This window comes from Notamacropus eugenii, chromosome 6, assembly GCF_028372415.1.
Source record: "Notamacropus eugenii isolate mMacEug1 chromosome 6, mMacEug1.pri_v2, whole genome shotgun sequence".
NCBI lineage: Eukaryota > Metazoa > Chordata > Mammalia > Diprotodontia > Macropodidae > Notamacropus > Notamacropus eugenii.
Genome location: NC_092877.1, coordinates 202,072,711 through 202,097,824, shown reverse-complemented (window position 1 = coordinate 202,097,824; position 25,114 = coordinate 202,072,711). Strand labels below are relative to the sequence as shown.

The window sequence follows — 25,114 nt, the reverse complement described above, 5'->3', positions numbered from 1 at the left end:
GATAACTGTATCTATACATATATACATAGATAGATATATAATATTGCATATTATAATATCATATTACATATACATATATGTTATATATTATAGATCACTGCCAGTGCAGAGGGAGATGTCTAGCAGGGAAGGCTGGTAAAGCTTGTGAGTACTTATCAAGGAGGGAAGAGATAGAAAGGGAATGAAAAACTAAGAGGACTGTTTCAAGTGAGACTATGATAGTGTTGTGTAATTATTATTAATCAAAGTTCTTTGCTGATAGGCTATAAGCACAAGAAGAGTATGAAAGGCTATTTAGTACAATGTGGTAGCCTCTAAGGATAGATTTACTTGGGCGTAGCAGATCTAGGATCTCGGCGTGCGTAGGTCCTTTAACTAGACAGTCCTCCAAACATGCAGTGCCTGCATAATTTCTTATCCTTTGCAACTTTTGTCTGTGTCTTTTCATAAATTCTCTCCTCTCCTCTACCCGACCTAGGGAAACCATTCAACACACTAAGGACTTTATTCCAGATTTCTTGATGTGGTGTGGATTGGAAACCAATGGATAAGGTACATTGAACTGTTGTTGAGAACATGGGAATACACATCTCAGGACACATCTCAATTTGCACTACAGATTTATGATACTTGTACCTGGTCCTCACTTGAATTTTAGCATCATAGAAGAGAAGCTACTTTTCGCAAAAGTAACAGTAGCTAAAATTTATATAACGTATCCCAACATTCTTAAGTTTTGTCTTAAAACTCATAACCACTACCACCTTAGGTGGTAGGTGCTATTATTATCCTCATTTTACATATCAGGAAACTGAATCTGAGAGTGGTTGAGTGACTTCCTCAGGATTAGACAGATAATGAGTGATAGTCAAGATTCAAACTTAGCTTCCTGACTATAGGTCCAGTGCCTATCCAGTACATCACCTAGCTGCCAAAGTGATAGATGCATTGACCAGAGATTGGCCTCATAACCAAAAATTGTAGCTCTTTAGGCCTTAATGGTCTCTCTCGTTTTATCTGGTTTATTAGGTAAAAATGGGCTTGGGTTCCTTTTGTTTATATTTGCATTCTTGGGTCAGATAGCCCACGTTCAATCCAGGATTGTCTTGTTGGATGCCTGGACCCTGGAAGGCAACGTTGAATCTTTATCCCATAGGCTCTTTGGACAAAGTGATTGTATCAGCAAATATTGTTCCATTTTTAATACAAAGGTACACTAGTGTCTTATCAGTACACCAGATTAACGTCCCTTTTAGTCCCAGGAGAGCGAAATAAAATGAATGGAGATATTGTAGGAGATCATAGTAGAATTCTGTGACAGGCACTGCAGTTCAGTTAGAAAAGTTTGTGTTTCCCCAAATTTTACCTATTTTGTCTTTCTTGTTTTGGAGTTGCCAGTTTGAGCAGATTTGTCCCACAATCCATATGCAAGTAGTCTGAAAATTTGGGGTTAGGGGAACTTTTGAGTTATACTTTCCATGCCACTGCTAAACTTTGTGCCAGTCACTGTAATCTCTGCCTTGGCTTTTCAAAAGGTTACTGGGTGGAAAATGGATTGGCCTTTTGCCAACACAAACTACTATTTAAATCCTAAATAATAATCACACTATTATGTGAGTATAGGCAGAGAATAATAGCACATATTCATGAGTAATTTAAAGAGAACTACATTTTTAACTTTGAAGATTTTTCTGTCATTTCAACTGTAATGCAGAACCCAAAGGTGAGGGAAGTACTAGTTTTAGTAACATTTTAACAAAAGGCTTACCTAAATATTTTAGGATAGACTTCAGGGATTAATGCAGAATTTTAGCCAACATGTAGTCTTGGTAATATATTAAAGCAGAAAGTTTGATCCTTGTCTATGGTGGAAGCTTAAATGAAATATGAAACACAGCTCTGAAGTGATTAATAATGTAAAAGTTCAGTTTTTCCATTTTTGTGAGTGCTTTAAATCTTCTTTTCAATTCAGTTTAACACCAACACTCAAAAATGTCTTCAACTTGTAATCAGAACAGTTCTGTTCTTAAAAGAAGCTGTATTTTCCTTAATATATTTCATTTAATAAAAAATATTAGAAAATTTTATATTAATTTGAGAAAGCTAAAAAAAGCTTGTCTTTAACATCTCAAAAATTCAAGCTTATAATCTGAGTTAAATTTCTTTGTATAGAATTCTCTATTATTTATAAGAATTCATGGTAAGATTCAATTTTTGAAATGGTTTCTAAGTGGACAGTGCTTTAGAGATATTGCTTTGCATTCCAAAGATTTAAATACATTTTAAGTATCTTAAAGATACATTTTAAGAAATCAATTAAAATGTATTCTTAATAGAGAAAACATATTAGGCAGGAAAGAGGACATGAAAGTTCTATAGACAGAAATCTAAACATTTGGCAATTTTTACTATCTATAGAAAAGCTCAAATTTTCACATTAAATTTTTATTTTATTATAGAAATATGTTAAATAAAATTTTCAGTGTAGAGACAGTTTAGTCCAGGACATGTAAAACTTTGAGAGATATTTGAGAGACAGCAGTGAGGATATTCCCACCGGGATTTAAAATTTGAATGTCCTAATTAACAGTTAGCAGTTTACCTCTGGATATTAGCCACAACCTTGATACCTTTCCAGTCTTCTTATACTTCTTATACCTTACTTCCATGTACTCTGGGAAACCATACAGCGATACAGACCTCTTTGCCTTTCCTCTCTCCAATGCTCCAACCCTTCGCTGTGAGGTTTCATGAATTTCCAAATCCCCCATGCTTAAAATTCTCTCCCTTTTGCTCACTATTTCTAGGCCTCCCTGACTTCCTTCAAATCCCAGCTGAAATCCCAGCTTCTATAAGACACCTTTCCTGATCTCCCATGCTATTGTCTTCCCTTTGAAATAATCTCTACTTTATCCTTTCTATATCCTGTTTGTACATAGTTCTTTGAACGTAACATCACTCATTGAACTGTGAGCTGCTTGACTAGAGAGACTATCTTTTGTCTTTCTTTATATCCCCAGAACTTAGCACCAAACCTGGTACCTAAATTTAGCTACCCTAAATTCTTACTGGCTCTTCTCAACACTAAAGTACAGGGAGAATCAGAAAAAATGAAACAAAATAAAAACAAAATACTTAGAAATATTACTAGGAATAAATAGTTTAGAATCTAGAAATATAATCTAAAAAAAACAAATCAAGTAGTTTGTTTAATAAAGATTATTGCTTGACATTGTATCCGTTGTATTCCTGTCAGTCAGGTTGCTTATAATTTATAGAATGTATGTATCATATCTACTGCATTCATGCAGTATCAGAACAGTATGTTTGGCAGCAAACACATACACCTTATTAGAATTCCTATCACTTGAATTCTGTGTCTCCTGAAAAGGAAACACTGTCTGTTACCTGCTGCCGAAAATGTTGGCCTCTCTACAAAATGCCCTTGGGCATGTTCTATTTAAGTGGCTTGAAAATATGTGATTATGCTTCATGTGCTTGTCCAGATTCTATATCCTTATGGAGACAGTGACATTTACAGTATCTGCAGGGTGAAGTGTTTCTTTGGCTACAGCTTTTAACGTTTATCATATACTCTGCTGAGAATTTTTTAGGTGAAACTGTACTGATATTGCCTGAAACTCAAGATGGTCATTTGCAAGAGGTGGTGGAGTCAGGTTTCCTATTGCACTGGAAGAAGCTAAGATCATACCTGTAATACCAGAAAAGTTGTTTTATTATCATTAGTATTTGTTTGCTTTGCTTTATTTTTAAGTTAAGTATCCATTTGTGACGTCTAGATGGTACAGTGTCTGTGGCATTGGAGTTGGAGTTAGGAAGGCGTAAGTTTGAATCTTGCCTCTGGGTGAGTAACTTTGTCCAAGTGAGCAAGTCATTGAGCCTCTTTTCCTGATTTAGTGCCCTCATCTTAAAATGACATTTTAATACCACCAGGTTCCCATGGTTGTGAGAATTAAATGACAAATATGTAAAATGCTTTACAAATGCTACCTATTTTGTTATAACAAATAAAAAAATATGTAAAAACAGAAATTTGTCTCACTGCTCTGGCAGAGTGGATGGATCCTGCCTTTGAGTTAGGAATACCTTGGTTTAAGTTCTGCCTGTGAGGCATACTTTCTGTGTGATCTTAATCTCCCAGTTCTCTGAAGAAACTCTCTAAGACTAAAAGTTGCAGAACCAGGTGCCTATCTACAATGGCAAAAGGTGCCTATTAGCAATGGTAGAAAGCATTTATTACACCAAGAAAAGTTACAGGGTCAGCCCCATCTACCTTTGTCCCAAATTTTTAAAAAGCCAAAGAGGACCTCTTTTAAGTAGGCCATCTTGTATTTTAGACTTTGGAGTGCTATACAGTAAACCCTAAAATGTTAGAATTCTTAGGCCACTTGTCAAGTCACTTAGAAGCAAATTTTTCAAATTTTTTCTTCATAATTATAATCTACTTCTTAGACTTAAGGGATATAATTACCACATGTATGGTGAAAGCTCTTTATATTCCTTTATCTAGAAAAGCATTTGGACCTGAGAGACAAATGTAATTGGTAAGTAATTAGTAAGTGAAGTAGGTAGGAGCTGTCCACTGAGAATTTATAAGAGCACATTGGACTGGATTCATAAATGTTTTATAAAATTCTAACAATTAGGACTACATACATTACCAGCACCTGGTGTGATAATAACTCTATTTTAGGGCAAATGGGCTCAGCAGTGTTTTCTGGCTGCTGCTGTTCTTTTCCCCTCCTTTCTGCCCACTAATCACTTCTGAATAGATCTTAAAATGTAAAAAAGAAATGTCAAGGCAAGGAAAAACATAATATACCAGTAGCCTATAAAATAATTATATACTCAGTGTCTGGACACTTAGGCCAGTTCTATCCAGCTAGAGTTACCTTGGTAATTCAAGGAGAAACACAACATAGCAAACCGACTTAGCTTGAATACCTTGAGGAGTTGGGAGAAAAATATTTGATTAATAATTTTTTGGGGTGGATAGTGAAACACACACACACATACATATACAGAGTATATGTATATATACATATACAGAGTTTCTTTTCCGAATAAAGATAGCTTTTATCTCAGGGAAGCTTTGAAGAACTCTGTGAACAACAGTGGTCATTCATTAGGATTTGGGAATTTCCTCACTGAAAGGAAGCAGAATGTTAAAATGGTGGTGATTGTCAATGTGACACTAGTGCTTATATATAACTTTGTATATTTTAAATATATCCATCAGAATTCTAGCCATTACACAGAATGAAATACTATGCATTTTCCCCATTCCAATATTTTTATAATGGCTGACTAGAGATGGGGTCCTCATGGGAAATGTGGATATTTCTATCCCCACCTGACTTCTGCCTCCTTAAAAAAAAGTTGTCATTGGTTGAAGATAGGAGCTATTGATGATAGGAATTCAAAGCCACAAAATGATTGGAAAAAGCAGTAATTTAATAAAAGACTAAGTAAGAATGTTTGGGAATATTTTAAATGAGCCATTCTTTCCACTTTGCATATGCACAAGACTAAGATAGCAGTGGGAACCATATCATTTTTACTGGAGGCTAGGAGACCAAGGACTCATATTTCCTCATATTCATGCAAATAAGTTTAAGTTGGTTTAAGACAGAGTTAAATGAATTTAAATGATCTTATGATCTGGCTTTTAGCAACTGTCCTACTGTTGCAGATACTCTTTGTCCTATCTCTTCCTCTTTGTGAGCAAATGGCAGCAGTGGCTTATTAAATCATTTCTAGAGTAAGATCATACTCAATTTCTATTTTTTTTTGTTTTTGCATTTGGTAGACATGTCTATATAGGTTAGGGGAGCTGGCTTGGCCCCCAGCAGCCCAAGTTGCTCTCTTTTCTCAAGATGATCAGGATTCTCTTGTTTAGCACCATGCTATTAACTCAAGGCTTGACTGACCTCCCTCAGTCTCCTTTTCCCACTGACTGGAGGGCCGAAGGGTGGAGTACTGAACTCCTCCCCGTGTCCTCTTTTATAGAAGACAAGAAATTGGACTCTTGGCCCATTCCACTCAGCATCTGCTGTTGTTTCTGTTTTTCTCTTCACAGAACAAGATGCCCCTGTGCCATGTACCCCCAGTCTCTCTCTGTGTCCTGCTTTCTTGTTTCTTTTTGCGTTTTGGCTTTCACCACTGGATTGTAAGCTCCTGAGCCCCGTCCCCGAGGAGAGGGACTGTCTTTTTATTATGTCCCCAACATTTAGCACAATGCCTGACACGTAGTACATGCTTAATAAATATTTATTGGATTATTGGTTTAGAATAATCATGTTGTATATCTATTATAATTGTCATGTCTGTTAATATTAAGAGTATTGGGTTAATAGGTTTTGACTGCACTCTTCAGATTCATTTTCAATGAATCTGCTTAGAATGTTTACTATTATGCTATTGTCTTAGTTACAATTTCTAACAAAGGAGAATGCTTAGGAAAAAATATCTTGGCAAAATCAGAAATTCTCAAGAACACACGTTAAACCTTTTTATCTCTGTGGGCAGCTCACAGGAATCTATGGTATTATGGACTGACTTTCAAATTGTTGGTAGCCTTCTGGGAATCAGTGCATGTTTTATGGTTGAATTTATCTTGTACTTTCAATAATAGGTTTTCTTTTGAAAGTGTGTGATCAGTAAACTTACTTGAAAAGTAAGCACAGTTTCAGTGGTTCCTTTGAAATAGGTCATAAACATTGCATGTCTGACCAAAGGTCTTTTTCCTTGCTTATCTCTTCTTTTACTTCTTTAAATTGCATGAATTTCTAAGATAGTCAGTATCAGTCTTACTGCATATTCACCCTGCTTTAAAAATATTTTTATTCTGTTTTGGAAAGGGCATATCTTAGTGCCCCAGGAGATTACAAAATTATATTTGCAAACCATGTCTGATATCCTCTGCACATCAATAGGGCAATAGCTTACGTTCAGTTTCCTTTTTGCCAAGAGAAAGATCAAGAAGGTCTCACCACTTGGGGATTGGAAGAAATCCATTGCCCAAATAATGGTTAGTATTCAGTAAGTATCCCCCAAAGTTGCCTGGATGCATGTGTGTCTTTGATCCATAGACCTGCTGGCCAGTACAAAACTTACTTCTCTTGTCTTTATTTGTGCACGGTGGCCTCTTGGCCATTGCCCAAGGCATTTTTCTATTTGTGCAAAAACAACCCTGCATCATTATAAGTCCTTTGCAAAAAAATAAGTAAGTAAATAAAGGATTAGCTATCTGCTCTGTTCCAAAGGTCAGGTAACTCCCAGCTGGATGCTTTTGAAACCAAGTTTATTGTCACAAAAGGGTTAGAGTTCTGAGGGGGAAAACAGTAAGTGTGGTAGCAGTTTGTGGCAGGTGTGTCAGTGTGAGTAACACTTCCCAGCCAGTTGCAGTGACCCTTATCCCTAGAATCCTGAGATGACCAAAGCAGTGGATGGATTCTTTTCTAAGTCAAATTAAAGAGAGCTTCCTGCTTTAATTTAGGGGAAATATTCTTACTGTCATCTGTGGATGCTAACTACTTTCCTAAGATGGGGATGGGACTAGTGCTGAAGTGGCAGGAGGGTCAACTTTCTTTATGTACCTTCTGGATTTGGGTTCCCGTTTACCAAGAGCAATGCCATTTAGGTGCACTGGGCCCATTTTCCTATTTCCTTATTCAATCTCTTACCTTTAAGTTAAGACTCCTAATAAGTTTAGTTGTCCATTGCAATGAGTATTTGTGCTATATTTTGCTTTGGGTCTACCAGGAAGAAGGGAAAGAATGAGAACAGGAATTGTTTTTAAGATGACTAAACCTTTGTTTTCTGCAGGAGAAAAATAACAAAGCAACGTCACCTTTTATTATTCCCAGAATTCACAAGTTAGGAATAGGGACTTTTCTCTCCAAGGTAATGCCTCAGTTGTTTAGCTTCCTTCTTATTTAGAAAGAGTGACTTAATATGGAGGCAGCTAGATGGCATAGTGGTGGAGCACTGGGCTTGGAATCAAGAAGACTCATCATCATGAATTCGAATCTGGCCTTAGACACTGAGCAGCTGTGTAACCTTGGGCAGGTCATTTAATTTTGTTTGCCTCAGTTCTCCTCATTTGTAAAATGAGATGGAGAAGGAAATGGAAAAGCACTTTAGTATCTTGGCCAAGAAAAGCCTAACTGGGGTCCTTATAAGTCAGACATGACTGGAACAACTCAACAACAAAACGAAAACTTAATACTACTTTCATTTGACCTTTTAAATATATGTTTCAAAAATGTAGATTCAAATTCATTAGAAATTCAGTAAAGGGCATGTCATTCACCAGCTTTTAATTTGTAATCTTTCTCCATAACATAAATTTATGACTTCACTACTCAACTAAGTAGTACTTCTTATATAAAAATTTTGTTTCAAATATCCAATCTCAACTAACATTGCTAATTAGATCTGTTACATGCATGTGACCATTTCTGTCTTGCTGCAATTGAGATGTACCTTTAATAAGAAATTTCCTTTCTCTTTTTTCTCATCATCTTCTTGGAATCACAACATTTCAGAGTTAGAACTGGCTTTAGTGGGCCACTTTGTCTAAAATATGGCTAAAAAAAAGAAAGAATTTCCACTAGAGAACACAACAACTGCTTAGATATTGGAAGTGTTCTGGGACGGGAACATTTTCTAGTTTAAGAATATGCTTATTATCTCTTTCATGAGTAATATTACTTTGTCCAGGGGCCCACTGACTCAATTGTCATGGGTGAGGAGATAAAAAATAGTTGAGAATCCCACATCATCAATTACAGGAGACCTATGTAGTCCCCATAAATCCACCCAAATCTCTTATACACCCATTGCCCCCCCAAGTGCTTTTTCACTTCTGTTGGAATGGTAGACATCAATGGCCTCCACTCTACTTTTGTTCACTTTTAGCAGTAAGAAAATGCTTCCTTGTGTCAAGGGTGAATTTAACTCTTTTCAGCTTCCCCTATTCATTGCTCTTTGTGCCACTCTTTGGGGTCAAATACAACAAATTAAACAACCTACTTAACATAAAATCTCTTCAGGTGCCTGAAGCTGTCATATCCTCCCTGACTCTGCACATTTCTGGTCTAAATGTCCCCCATTTCTTTAGTTGATCCTCATTTAATATTAACTTGAAATCCCTTCCCTTCTTGGTAGCCCTCCTCTGAACATTCTGTAGCTAATCAATGCCCTTATTAAACTTAGAGGTGCCCAGCACTGAAGACAAATAGTATAGCTACATCCATACACATATAAGAGGCAGTGTAGCACAATGGCTACAGATCTGGCCTCGAAGTCAAGGAGACCTGGGTTCAACTCATACTGGCTGTATGACCCAGACAAGTAACTTGGCCTCTTAGCATTCTAGGCTCTCTAAGATAGGATAAAACCTGTAATGATGAAGGATGCTTTCTCAACCAGGAATTCCCCACACCACTAAAGGAACAAGGCTCTTCTTTCTGTCTGTCTATCTATCTACCTATGCCATTCTGTAACTTTTATATGTATTCTCTTCCAACCCAAATCCATCTATCTTCCTTACAAGACACTTTATGAAACGCTTTGCTGAGATCACTGAGGTGGTGTGGTGTCAGGAAGACCTGAGTTCAGAGTCAGCATCAGATACTCACTAAACGTGTGCCTCTGGCCAAGTCATTTAATCTCTGTCTACCTCAGTTTCCTCAACTACAAAATAAGGACAATAAAAACACTTATCTCACAGGGCTGTTGGGAGGAACAAATGATTTTTTTAAGCATTTAGCACACATATAGGTCTTTAATAAATGCATATTTCTTTTTTTTTATCTTTTTAACAATTTATTTATTTAACTTTTAACATTCATTTTCACAAAATTTTGGGTTCCAAATTTTCACCCCATTTCTCCCCTCCCCTCACCCCAAAACACCGAGCATTCTAATTGCCCCTATCACCGATCTGCCCTCTCTTCTAACATCCCTCCCTTCCCTTATCTCCATCTTCTCTTTTGACCTGTAGGGCCAGATAACTTTCTATACCCCATTACCTGTATTTCTTATTTCCTAGCAGTAAGAACAATACTCTACAGTTGTTCCTAAAACTTTGATTTCCAACTTCTCTTCATCCCTCCCTCCCCACCCATTCCCTTTGGGAAGCAAGCAATTCAATATAGGCCATATCTGTGTAGTTTTGCAAATGACTTCCATAATAGTCATGTTGTGTAAGACTAACTATATTTCCCTCCATTCTATCCTGCCCCACATTGCTTCTGTTCTCTCTTTGGACCCTGTCCCTCCCCAAGAGTGTTGACTTCAAATTGCCCCCTCCTCCCACTGCCCTCCCTTCCATCATCCCCCCTACCCTGCTTATCCCCTTCTCCCCCACTTTCCTGTATTGTAAGATAGGTTTTCATACCAAAATGAGTGTGCATTTTATTCCTTCCTTTAGTCGAATGTGATGAGAGTAAGCTTCATGTTTTTCTCTCACCTCCCCTCTTTTTCTCTCCACTGAAAAGTCTTTTGCTTGCCTCTTTTATGAGAGATGATCTGCCCCATTCCATTTCTCCCTTTCTCCTCCCAATATATTTCTCTTTCACCGCTTAATTACATTTTTTAAGATATGATCCCATCCTATTCAATTCACTCTGTGCTCTCTGTCTCTGTCTCTGTGTGTGTGTGTGTGTGTATGTGTGTGTGTGTGTGTGTGTGTGTGTGTGTGTGTGTGTAATCTCACCAACTACCTAGATACTGAAAAGTTTCAAGAGTTGCAAATATTGTCTTTCCATGTAGGAATGTAAACAGTTCAACTTTAGTAAGTCCCTTATGACTTCTCTTTGCTGTTTACCTTTTCATGCTTCTCTTCATTCTTGTGTTTGAAAAGTCAAATTTTCTTTTCAGCTCTGGTCTTTTCATCAAGGATGCTTGAAAGTCCTCGATTTCATTGAAAGACCATTTTTTCCCCTGAAGTGTTATACTCAGTTTGTCTGGGTAGGTGATTCTTGGTTTTAGTCCTAGTTCCTTTGACTTCTGGAATATCATATTCCACACCCTTTGATCCCTTAATATAGAAGCTGCTAGATCTTGTATTATCCTGATTGTATTTCCACAATACTTGAATTGTTTCTTTCTAGCTGCTTGCAATATTTTCTCCTTGACCTGAGAACTCTGAAATTTGGCCACAGTGCTCCTAGGAGTTTCTCTTTTTGGATCTCTTTCAGGAGGGTGGATTCTTTCAATATTTATTTTGCCCTCTGGTTCTAGAATATTAAGGCAGTTTTCCTTGATAATTTCATGAAAGGTGATGTCTAGGCTCTTTTTTTGATCATGGCTTTCAGGTAATCCCATAATTTTTAAATTGTCTCTCCTGGATCTATTTTCCAGGTCAGTTGTTTTTCCAATGAGATATTTCACATTATCTTCCATTTTTTCATTCTTTTGGTTTTGTTTTGTGATTTCTTGGTTTCTCATAAAGTCATTAGCCTCCGTCTGTTGCATTTTAATTTTTAAAGAACTGTTTTTCTTCAGTGAGCTTTTGAACCTCCTTTTCCATTTGGCTAATTCTGCTTTTTAAAGCATTCTTCTCCTCACTGGCTTTTTGAACCTCTTTTGCCAATTAAGTTAGCCTATTTTTCAAGGTGCTCTTTTCTTCAGCATTTTTTTGGGTCTCCTTTAGCAACGTGTTGATCTGCTTTTCATGCTTTTCTTGCATGTCTCTCATTTTTCTTCCCAGTTTTTCCTCCACCTCTCTTACTTGATTTTCAAAATCCTTTTTGAGCTCTTCCATGGCCTGAGCCCACTGAATATTTATCTTGGATGTTTGGGATACAGAAGCCTTGACTTTTATGTCTTTCCCTGATGTTAACCTTGTTCTTCCTCATCCAAAAGGATGGGAGAAGATATTTGTTCACCAAGAAAGTAACCTTCTATAGTCATTTTTTTCCCTTTTTGGGGCATTTTCCCAACCAGTTACTTGACTTTTGGGTCCTTTGTCAAGAGTAGGGTATACTCTGGGAATCTGTGAGATCTCAGTTCCTCCAAGGTGGCACAGTCAAGCATGTACTGGTCTGGACACAGACAGGGATTTTTATGCCCAGAATCTTAGATACCTCTCCACAGTCACTTGGCCTCCAGTTCCCAAGTCAACACTGGGGGTTGATTTTCAGACAAGCTGGATGGGCAGGGCCACCATTCAGTGTGAGACAAAGACCAGCTAGGCCAGGGCCTCCACCCAGGGTGGAGGCAAGACTCAGCTCTTCAGTGGCCCTGGGGGTTTTTACACTCCAACAATGGAGCTTCCCTACGGGCTGCTGTGCAGGCTCTGTGGACGCTGTCTGCTGCTGGAGCTATGGAAAAGCCCTTCTCCCTTCCTGGCCTGCTGATTAAACCTTGTCACTGACCTTTGCCACTTGTGGGCCAAGGGGTCTGAGGCCCTGCTACTGCGACTGGAGATTCTGCCCCCGAGGTGTCCTCCTCCCAGAGTCTCTTAGCGCCTGCCTCTGCTCTGCCAAGGCTGGGCTGGTCTCTGTGCTTGGCTCCGCATCCAGTGCAACCAATGTTTCCGTGGGCCTTACAGGTCACCATGGGCTGGAAATCTCCTCTACTCTGTTGTTCTCCACTTCTGCTGCTCCAGAATTTGTTCAGAGTCCCTCTCTACAGGTATTTTATGGGCTGTGGGAAGGACCCCATGCAAGTGTGTCTTTCTAGTCCACCATCTTGGCTTCGCCCCCCTAAATGCATATTTCTTGAGGTAGAGCCACAATAGTGGAGAAAAGCAGGGATTCACCTGTGCTTTCCCAAATTCCCCTCCAAACAACTCTAAAAGAATGCTTCAAATCAAATTATAGAGCAGCAGAATCAACAAAAAATTAAGGTGAAACAACTTTCCAGCTTAGAACAATTTAGGAGGTTTTCAGGAAAGGTATGTCTTGAAGATTTTGTTGAATGTTACTCAACAGATACATTGAATATGCTGAAGCTAGTATAAACAGAGCATTATCTAGCTCTGTTCTCTTCATCTAAATCATTGATTTGAATCTCTTGAGTTTTCCCTAGAAGTTTTCCCAATCTTGAAATTCTCTCCCATTGAAGACAATTGAATAGCAGCAGTGCCTTTGGGAGCTCTCAACCCACAGATGGTAAAGCAGCAGTTTAGAAAATTGGTCAGAAGATTATAGGGACTCATTTTCTGGCATTGGGTACAGTTCTAGATCATAGTCCCAGAGCTAAAAGGAGCATTAATTCTCTAGTGCTTGTGGCCACAGGAGTGTAGGAACTCTAATCACAATTCCAGGGCAGAGAAGAGTGCTTGTGGCCACTCACAGACTGGAGCACAGACCAACAGAATGCTGACCACATCTCTCCTTAAATCATACCACCTTGGAAGAACCAAAACCTACATATCTCCAGAGCTAGCTCTGAAAACAGTAGCAAGAAAGACCTGAAGTTTGGTATGGTGTATCCTCAATCTTAGGAGCAGAGCTCAACTTTACCATAAAGTTAGAAATGAAGAAATAGGCTGGAAAAATGAGCAAACAACAAAAGAAGAACCTGACCATATCAAAATACTGTGGTAACAGAGAAGGTCAAGACACATATTTAGAAGTGGACAATGAAGGCAAAACAACTACATGCAAAACTTAAAAGAAAAATGTGAATTGGTCGGAGGGGAAAATAAAGAAGAATTCTGGAAGAGTTCAAAAAGATTTTCGAGTCAAATAAGAAAGGTAGAAGAGAAATAAGAAAAAGAAATGAGTCATGCAAGAGAATTATGAAAACAGTCAACATCTTAATAAAGGAGGCATAAAAAATAACACTGAAGAAAATAACATCTTAAAAACAGAATTGGCCAAATAGTATGAGACATAAAAATTCATTGAAGAGAAGAATTCCTTAAAAAGCCAAACTAGACAAATGGAAAAGGAAATACAAAAACTCACTGAAGAAAATAATGCCTGAAAAATTAGAATTGGGGAAGTGGAAGCTAATGACTCAATGAGACATCAAAAAACAATAAAATAAAGTCAAAAGAATGAAAACAAGTAGAAGAATATTTGAAATGTATCATTGGAAAAACTACTGGCCTAGAACTATATAGAACTACATATCAAGGTTAGATAATTGAAGAATTACTGGACTACCTGAAAGCCATGAGCATTAAGAAAAAAGAATACAATTATCAAAGAGAGCTGCTCTGGCATCTTAGAACCAGAGAGTAAAATAGAAATGGAAAGAATTCATTGATCACCTCCTGAAAGTCCCCAAAATGAAAACTCCCAGGAATATTACAGGCAAATTCCAAAGCTCCCAGGTCAAAGAGAAAATATTGCAAGCAGCTATAAAAAAAAATAAAAAAATATGGATCCATAGTGAGGATAACACAAGACTTAACAGCTTCTACATTAAAGAATCAGAGTGCTTGGGATATGATAGTCCAGAAAGCAAAGAGGTTAGGATTACAATCAAGAATCATCTACCCAGCAAAACTTAGTATAATCCTTCAGGTGGAAAAATGAATATTCAGTGGAACAAAGAACTTTCAGACATTCTGGATTTAAAAAACAAACAAACAAATGGATGAATAGAAAATCTGAGTTTCAAATACAAGACTCAGGAGAAGCCTGAGGTAAACAGGAAAGAGAAATCATAAGGAATTCAATAAGGTTGAACTGTTTACATTCCTACATGGGAAGATGATTCTTGTAACACCTAAAAGCTTTATCATTATTAGGACAGTTAGAAGGAACATACATAAACAGAGGCCATGGGTATGAGTTGACTATGATGGGCTGACTTGAAAAAAATAAAATTAAGTGGTGAGAAAGAGGAATACATTGGAAAAAGGAAGGTGTAGAATGGAGTAAATTATCTTGCATAAAAGAAAGGCAAAAGGAAGAGCTTTTAAGGTGGATGGGAAAATGAGTGATTAGTGATTAAATTTTGCTCTCATTTGAATTGGCTCAAAGAGGAAATAACATATACATTCAGTTGGATATCTAAGTCTTTTATCCTATAGGAAAGCAACAGTGAAATGGATAAGAAAAGTGGGGGGGTGCTGATAGAAGGGAGGGTGGATTTTGGGAGATGGCAGTCAGAAGAAAAACAGACTTGAGGAGAAAGAGAGTGAAAGAGAGAGAGAGAGAGAGAGAGAGAGAGAGAGAGAGAGAGAGAGAGAGAGAGAGAGAGAGAGAGGAGGGGGATGGGAGATAGAGGGAGAGAGAAACAATGAACAAAATTGGATGGAAGGAAATACATAGTAATCATAACTGTGAATATGAATGCGATGGACTCATAAAATGGAATTATATAGCTGAGTAGATAGCCAGATAGCCTATTTTGGATATTCTGAATAGCCAGAATCTGGCAATTGTATAGTTTACAAGAAACAGATCTGAAATAGAGAGACACGCTGAGAGTAAAAATAATGGACTAGAGCAGAATCTATTATCCTTCAATCGACAGACAAAAAAAGACAAGCAGGGGTAGTAATCATGATCTCAGATAAAGCCAAAACAACAAAAAATAGATCCAATTAAAAGACATAATCAGGGAAACTACATTTTGCTAAAAGGCACCATAGACAATAAAGTAAAATCAGTACTAAACTAATATGCATCATATGGTATAGCATCAAAATTCCTCAAGGAAAAGTGAAATGGGTTACAAGAGGAAATAGAAGGTGAAGTTATACTGGTGGAGGACTTTAGTTTTCCCCTCTCAGAACTAGATAAATCTAACCAAAAAAACCCCACAAACAAGAAAGATGTTAATGACATACATGAATCAGATTTTAGGAAAGTTAGATATAATAGATCTCTGGGGAAAAATTGAATGGGAATAGAATGGAATATACCTTTTTATCTCAAAGGTATATGACACCTATACAAAAACTTACCATGTAAAAAGGCATGAGAACCTCACAACCAAATGCAGAAAAAGCACCTTTCTCTGGTCATCATGCAAGGAAAATTACTTTCAATAAAGTGATGAAAACATAGATTAAAAATTAATTGGAAACTAAATAATCTAATCCTAAAGAAGGAGTGGGTCAAAGAATAAACCATAAAAATAACCAATGATTTCATTAAAGAAAATGATGAGACAACATTCCAAAATTTATGGGATGTAGCTAAAGCAATAGTTAGAGAAAAATTTATATCTCTAAACACTTACATCAATAAAATAGAGAAAGAACCACCCAATCAATTGGGCATACAACCAAAACAAAAAAAAAAAACCTAGAAAAAGTACAAATTAAAAACCCTCAAGTAATCATCAAAATGGAAATCCTGAAAATTTAGAGAGAGATTAATAAAATGGAAAGCAAGAATACCATTGAACTAATAAATTAAACTAGGAGGAAGTTTTATGAAAAATCCAGTAAAATAGATAAATCATTGGTTAATTTGATTTTTGAAAATAGAAAGAAGAAAACTAGATTACCAGTATCAAAAATGGAAAAGGTGGATTCACCACCAATAAAGATGGAATTAAAGAGATTATAAGAGCTATTTTGTTTAATTATGTACCAATGAATCTATCAATTTAAGTGAAATGAATGAATATTTATGAAAATATAAATTGGTCAGAGTAACAGAAGGAGAAATGAATAAATAACCCTATCTTAGGAAAAGAAATTGAACAAATCATATATGAGCTCCCTCAAAAAATTATGAATTTTTACCAAATATATAAGGAAAAATTAATTCCAATATCATAAAATTTTTGGAAAAATACCCAAAGAAGAAGTCCTACTAAATTCCTTCTTCAACACAAATATGGTATTGATACATAAACCAGGAAGAACAAAAACAAGGAAAGCAAACTATGAATCAATTTCCTTAACGAATATGGATACAAATATTTTAAATAAAACACCATAAAGAGATTACAGCAATATATCACAAAGATTACACACTATGATCAGGTAAGATTTATACATGGCTGGTTCAAAATTAGGAAGACTGTCAATAATGTACCATATCAATAACAAAACTGCAAAAATAATATGATTATTTCAGTAGATGCAGCTAGAGCTTTTCACAAAATACAATACCCATTTCTATTTTAAGAAATCATTGAAAAGCACAGGAATATGCTTTCTTTAAAATGCTAAGTAGTGTCTATCGAAAACCATCAATAAGCATTATCTTTAATGGGAATAAGCTAGAAACCCTTCCAACAAGATCAGAAATGCTCTACCATTACTCCAATGGTAGAGCAAGGATCATCATTGTCACCACCATTATCTAATATGATACTAGAAAATGCTAACTGTAGTAATTAAAGAAAAAAAGAAATTAATTAGAATAGGCAATAAGGAAACAAAACTACCATTCTTTGCAGATAATATGAGGTATACTTACAGAATCATAGAAAATCAACTAAAAACTAGTTGAAATAATTAGATTCTTTATTTCTAAAATTGGAACTATAAGATCTGTAATGCCTACTTCATAGGGTTATTTTGAGGATCAAATGAGATGACATATGTAAAATACTTGAAATATATATTTATATATAAATATAATCTTTTTTTTTTAGTTTTCTAGAGTATACATGCATTTCTTTCATATAACCCTGTTGACTTCTAGCAGTTCTTTGAGGCTTCATGTTATCACGTCTCCAATTGTGATTAGGTATAGAGATGATGACTTTAAATGTGTTTGCTTCAGCATCATATCTGACAAGAATAGATTGCTTTAAAAAATGATAGACCTATTCATTTTCACTGCTATTTGCTGTCTTACTCCCAATCTGCTTAACATGTAATGTAAAGATAATATGTTTCAGCTGGTTACTATGTTAAGCTCTTTTTTTTCCCATCTATTTACTTTTGCTATTTTATAAGGTGATACTGCTGGTAATAAATATTTCTCCCTCTCTGTAACATTTTTAAAATACCTTATTGATGTCTTTATTTTCCAGGTAATTCCCATCACACTCCCCAGTTCCATCATGTCACAGAGAAAAACAACTAAGCAAAAACTACTGATAAATCACATTATTTGCTTATTTATTTATTTATTTTATCCTGGTAGCTTTTCCACCTCTCTGCTATGAGGGAAGGTGTATCATTATCTCTTCTCAAGGAAGAGATGGTTTTCCATTTACTCACATTCAACTTCCTTTTAGTAACTCTTTCACTGACATTTTTGTAGCCATTACAACACTACACTGTTGTAGTTCACTTACATTATTTTTATTTTCCTAGTTCTGTTTCTTTTTCTCTAATCAGTCCATATAGAGCTTCCCATTTTTCTCTATGCTTCTTACCCATCATTTCCTAATGTACTATGATAGTCCATTACATTCCTATTCCATAGTTTTCCTCTTTAGTATTTTGCAAATAAATGCCATATAGATAAGAAAAATAAACAGTAATATCAGTTACTTACCTGGAATACAGTTTTCATCCACCATCAATTATTTATGTAACAGTCAGTATTTGTGTGCTCTGGGTTTACTGCCATCATGTAATTTCTCCTTTGAAGTATCTGATCGTCAGTGTGATTATTATAACACAGACAGCAAATATTTGGGACTTGAAAGGAAATTTTTTTTTTTTACCAGTTACTAGAATTGAAAGATTCAGGGATTAAAATTTTCTAACCTCAAGAAGTCTATCCCTTGGGGCCCAAGGAAACTCAATAGCACTGAACTGGGAGTCAGGGAGCCTGATTTTCAGCCTAGGTTTGATTGATACCTGCTAGATATGCTAGCTGGTTGTATCACTTAATCCCTCTGAGTCCTAGTTTTCTTATATGTAAAATAGATATAATAATTCACACACCACTTCCTTCCCAGTACTGTTATAAGGAAAGTACTTTGATAAACCTTATTGATATGTAAACATTAATTAATATTACCATAATAATTTCTAACATGGATAAAATGTTCTATAGTCATCTATGGCACTATTTTTTTTTTGCAGATTTTTATTCTTTGACTTTTCCCTTCTCTCAAATTCTATCCACCATTCTAAAAGATTCAAATTTGAAGAAAATGCCTACTAGATATTGATCCAATTATGTATTAAACTAAGAGTAGAAATTAATAGAAACAAGTGTACTCATTACTTAGACATAATTTGGCTACTCTCAAGTGAAGAGTCTGACAACATTTTTACCCTCTTGTTATAGGTTAGTAACTTGGACATTCAAATATGTGACTAAAAACTTGTGCCCTAGATTTTTTTTTATAGACTAAGGATTCCTCTTTGATCCTGACTTTCAAGTTGTTATTGCTGAATGATTAATTAAAGCGAGAACAGCACTCAAAACTTATCATCTATATGGTTCAGAAAAACAGTAAGCAAAAACAAATGAGAAATTAATGAGTTAGCCTATTTGCTAATGGAAATGAAATGATAGAAAATATTTCTTGAAATTAAAGCCTACATTATCTTTAACAGATCTGTTGTTCTTCTAGTGAACCTAACCTAATAAAATGCAAAATGAGAAGATGTAGTACCTGAACCTGAAGAGATTAGACTGAAAAAAAAGTATGCAATCTGATAAATGAAGGAATGGAATTTTTGAGATTCAGGATAGGATTTTTAAAGCAACATGTATTTGTGCTTACTTAGAAGGGATTAACACTGGGTGGTAGTGCTTCCAAGGAATCAGCAGTTGACTTGTAATCCATATATTATGATGAGAAAAGTTTTGATTTTGTCATATACCTTTGCATTTTTGGCTTTTAGATTTTAGATTTTAGATTTTAGATAGGTAGTAGATGGTCCATGTTGGGAATGGGAGCCCAAGTGAGACCAGTGCCATATCACCTTGAGATGGTGAAACAGTTGTATCTTTTTTCATATAAAAAAAAACCTATTTACTTTTCAGTTATGGAATAAAAAAGCATTTCTATAATGTGCTATAATAAAAAAGATGATTGAACATGAAACTATAAATCTATTATGTACAACTTGCATTTCCTTTACAATATATAGTGAAGTTTTCATGTAAATTTCCTTTTTTTCCTTTTTTTCTTCCCTCCCCCTGTCCTGCCTTAGAGGTGGCTACCGTTAGACACAAATAGGTAAGATATATATTTTTATTTCATTTATATAATATATATTATATGTATAGGTTTTCTATATTTATTTTGTTTATCAGTTCTTCCTCTGATTGCAGATAGTATCTTTCTCCATATGTTCTTTACTTTTAATTTGTGTATTTATAATGGTCAAAATGGCTTAGTCACTCAAAGTTAATCTTAAAAGAACATTGCTGTTACTATATAGAGTGTTCTTTGGCTTCTGCTCGTTTCCTTCTTCACCATTTCATATAAGTCTTTCTATACCTAAGATCACTGAGCTCATCATTTCTTATAACACAGGAGTATTCCATTATAACCATGTACCACAATTTGTACAGCCGTTCCCCAACTGATGGACATTCCTGTAATTTCTAGCTCTTTTCCACCACAAAGAGAGTTACTATAAATATCTCATTCATATTCAGAGTTATAATTACTATTTGTGAACTTCCCTTCATCTTATTTTTATTCACTCTTCTTTCTTGGCCTCTCTTTTTTACCCTGTCCCTGTTTCTTTATCTTCTTCCCCCACTCTCCCATTCCCCATCCCACACACACATCCAGAAGTCCCTCAACTTCCTAAGTCCCAATCTATATACCCCTCTAAAAGTCCCTCTCCCACTCTGCCTCCCAATTTTCTCACCCATTTACATATTAAAAAGGCTTCTATACTCATCCAGATTACATGTTGCTTCCTCTTCAACTCAGATGAGAGTATGGTTCCAACATTACCAGCCCTCCACTCCCACCTGCTTCCTCCTTGTTATTTCTTCTTTTCACTCTATGTTCCTTTCCATATCATTCCCTTTTACTTTCTCCTACTCAGTTTTGATTGTTAGAGTCACTTCACTGTGCACAACTCAGCCCCAACCTTTCTTTCAAACTATCTTAGTAATAATGATAATTTTAAGAATACTTATAGGATTTTCATATATATATGATAAAGTTTGATCTGAACGAGTGACTTTTAGTCTTTAATGTTTTCCTTATATATCTTCTGGACTTTTTATATCAGATTTTCCATTGAGTTTTTTTTTTTTTTGTTACCAATATCTGAAATTCTTTTAGTTCATCAAATATCCTTTTTTTTTTTCTTCAGTCAGGATTATACTCAATTTTTCTGGGTAAGTTATTTTTTTGGATGCAATCCCAGCTATTTTGCTTTTTGAAATACAATGTTCCAAGACCTACAGCTTTTTAGAATAGAAGCTACTAGGTCTTGTGTAATCTTGACTGAGTTTTCCACAGTGTTTAAATTCTTTTTTCTTGTTGCTTACAATCTTTTTTCCTTAATCTGGGTGTTTTGAAACTTAGCTATGACATTCCTGTAAGTTTTCCTCCTCTAATCTTTTTCAGGTGGCCAATGACAGATTTTTTTCTATTTCTACTTTACCCTCTTATCCTAGCCCTCTTATTCAAGGCAGTTTTCCTTAATAATTTATTGTAATATTATATCCGTATTATTTTTCTGATTATAACTTTCAGGTATTCTGACAATCTTTATATTGCCTCTCCTTAATCTGTTCTCCAGATCAGTTATTTTTCTAATGAGATGTTTCAGATTCTCTTTTTTTTCTAGTTTTATCATTTCTTAGTGCCTTATAATGTCATTAAATTCTGCTTGCCCAATTCTAGTTTCTAAGGAGTTATTTTCTTAAGATTTTGTTTCTCTTTTTCCTATTAGTTAACTTTATTTTATAATTTTCTTGAATTGCTTTTATTTTTTCCTTTTTTTTCTTTGGTCTTTCTTATTTGATCTTTGAATTCCTTTTTAAGTTCTTCCAAAAACTCTTTTTGGACTTTTGACTATTTGATGCTAATCTTTGGGATAGGAATGTCTTTTTTTACCTATCTTCTTCTGAATATGAATGTAGATCTTTTGCAACCAAGTAGCTCTCTATGGTCAGTTTCTTTTTCCTTTGTTTACTCATTCTTATTTTATTTTAAACAGCTTGTAATAATTATAATTAAAATCAAGTTTTAATCCTGGATTGTGGGTAATGTTGTCCTAGAGCTTAGGTTGTCCTTACGGTTGTTTTATGAATTCTTTCCAGGGGCTCAACCTCGGGGACTCTTCTGTCCTAAGCCACAATTAGGGCCCTGGCCACACCGTCTTGAAAGTGTTCTTGCTCCCTGCAGTACCACACTCCCCAGACAGGCATGTGCTCACTTCTTCTCATCCATAAGCATAGCCCAAGATTACATCTGGCCAGCATCAATAGGCCTGGCTTCTGGAAACAGTGGGGGTCCTTCAGTTTTCCCCCACATAGCCATCTGCTATTCCTCAGATGAAAATTTGTGAGGTAAAGTTTTTGAGGTCTAGTCTGCTTCCCTCAGAAGCTGCCCGAGGGGCCTGCTGTTTATCAATTCAAGTTGTATACTTAGAAAAGAAGTCTAGTTTCAACTGGCCATCAGATATGCCTGTCAGTCTTCCATGGGCAATGATGGAGAACTAGGCATGGGGCACAGGTTCATAACTGGAGTAGCAGTCAGATTTGAGGAGCTATGCAATGAATTTATCCAAACACAGAGGGGACAGGACTGTGACATGTGACATAGATGGTGGAACCAGTTTTGCCATCAAGGGCTGAATTGACTTTAAAGACCTGACTAGTAAGACTTGTCTCAGAGTACTAGGCAATAGGGAGAGATGGATCCAAGGGAGAGACAAAGCAGCTTTTTTAAGGGGCCAAATCTTATGACATTACCCTCTCTTCTCCCAAAAAAGGAAAGTATATACTAGCCAAAATCAAAATCCAAGATGTCAGATGGAGATAATGTAGCGTTGAGAGGGAAATTTTTCTCTCTTGTTTTAGTCAATGACTTTTGTTGAAACAAAGTGTGCAAATGCAAGTAAGGTAGGAAAAAAAAGGTAGGTTGGGGCCATATCATAGAGCACCTTGGATGTCAAACTGTTATGGATCTGTATTTTATCCCAAGAACAACAGGGAGGCATTGATGGTTTTTGAGCAGGAGAGAAACATGGATAGACCTATGTCTTAAGAAGATTGGATAACAGTGCAGTACTTGAACTAGGGAAAAAATCTTTAGTTGAATGACTCCAATCCCATTGCAAGCTCTAGCTGAGTGGTCCCAGGCAAGTCATTCAACCTCTCTGTGTCTCAGTTTCCTCACCTATAAAATGAAGAAGTTGGAGTTGACCACTTCTAAGGTTTCTTGCCACTCTAAATATATTGTAGAACCAATTGTTTTGTCAGCTATGTAAAAGGAGTGGAGAGGGGATAATCTGGAAGAGATGATATGGGAGGATGTTAGTCATTCAAGTATGAGAAATGAGAGCATCAGTTGAAGCAGAAGTGGTGTGAATGGGCCCATCAGGACAGATGAGAGAGATGTTAGAGAGGTAGAATCATTCGAATGATTTGAAGGGTTCATGGATATGAGAGATCAGAATGAAAGAAAACACTGGTTTTGAGCTGGGATGACTGGCGGGATAGAAGAGGAACATGTTTAACATGGGAGATGAGGAATTCAGTTTGGGGCATGTTGAATTTCAGGTTCCAGAGTAGAAATCCATAGTGGAAAAGCCTAAGAAATAATTAAGAGATTGTAACGCCAATGTGATACCCATAACAGCCACTATGAATATGCATGTGTATTTGCAGGGTAAATTTGCAAAATACAACAAATGCAAAGGCAAAACCAAAATATTTATTTGGGACATCATTAGAATACAGGAGGTAAGATCTAACAAGGTACTTATCATTAATCCAGGGAGTGACATCTTAAACCTTCTTTCTGTCAAACCTTCCCACAAAAACAAGTTCCCCTAGACAAATTTCTCCATCCACCCACTCACAGCTTGCTTCTCTCTGCTCTGCCTACTCTCTTTCTCTACTCCTGCTCTCTCTCTCTCTCTCTCTCTCTCTCTCTCTCTCTCTCTCTCTCTCTCTCTTACTCTCTCTCTCTCTCACTCTCTCTCTCCTCCTCTCCCCCTCTCTCTCTCTCTCTCCTCCCAGTCTGAGCTCCATATAACCCAGGCTCCATGTGACCGCAGGCTCCATGCGTTAGGCCTATTAATGGGTGGGGAAGATCTTCCTATTCTATTAACATTACAGAGATATAAGACTAGAATTAATGCAGAGACTGGGGAAATGATTGGGCTGAGGACCTACAGGAAGAAAAGACTCGTGTAGCCCATTAGAGGCTAAAGAGGATCCCAAAGGACTAAATAGGAGAAATTGGGGCAACCACATTTGTAACAAAACTACTGTTATTTTCAAGGATAACAAAATAGCAAGAAATTAAACAAGAGGGAGTCCAAGCAGATTAAGCTGTGTCCTGTGATTCATACTATAAAGAATCTTTTAGTTGAATTATTGCACCTTCCCTACTCTATGACTACACTCATATATTCCCCCATAATGCTTCAAAGCAAATTCTTTTATGGCTATTATTTGATGTGCTGTTATTAAGGGAGAAGGTAAAGAGTGATGGACCTCTTCTCTTTTGACTATCTCAGAAAGTTTTGGTAGTGTTAGGAATCAAGGAGATGGTACTAGATGACTGGTCTAGGATTATGTGGCACAAAAGTGAATCTGAGTCATCAGGAGGCTAGTGTCAGGATTGGAAAACCTCTGACACTGACATGCCCTAGAAAAGAGTAAGAGACACAAAGTGCCATTCAAAGTATTCATTTTTTCCCTAACCTTGCAACAAAGACTCAAACCTTTGGTGTTCATTGTCTACAGGACCTCAGACAGCTTACGTAGCACAGTTTCACATATAGAACAACAAAGCCATGCACAGATAGATAGATACTTAATAAATGCTGATTGGATTGAACAAAAGGGGCCAGAACAAAAGGGGTCAGACAAATGGGAAAAGCCACCCGAGAACTGTAACCACACTGTTCTACTGGGATGAGGTCTCCCATGCTACCCAGTCAGAACTGAGCCACATTCAAATCTGTTTCATCTATAGCGTCCAACACATAGTAAGAGGTTACTTTCTAAGAAAACAGAAATTTAAAAGATTAAGCTACACTGCACAGACAGATTAGCACAAACATGTTACTGTTAAACATGTTGAAATGTACCTTCAT

The 25,114-nt window shown here is 36.4% G+C and overlaps 1 protein-coding gene across 9 annotated transcripts in view; it reads left to right on the top strand.

The window, feature by feature from the left end:
• The window catches only part of ST6GAL2 (ST6 beta-galactoside alpha-2,6-sialyltransferase 2), a 172,098-nt gene that overhangs the window by 24,988 nt on the left and 121,996 nt on the right, over nucleotides 1–25,114 (top strand). The window contains exon 1 of one of the 9 annotated variants that reach the window (XM_072621790.1): nucleotides 19,768–20,049. The exons of the other annotated variants lie outside the window; for them this stretch is intronic. The gene's annotated coding sequence lies outside the window, so the exon portion shown is untranslated. Of the gene's footprint in view, nucleotides 1–19,767; nucleotides 20,050–25,114 lie in introns of those variants that run through there. 9 annotated transcript variants of the gene reach the window in all.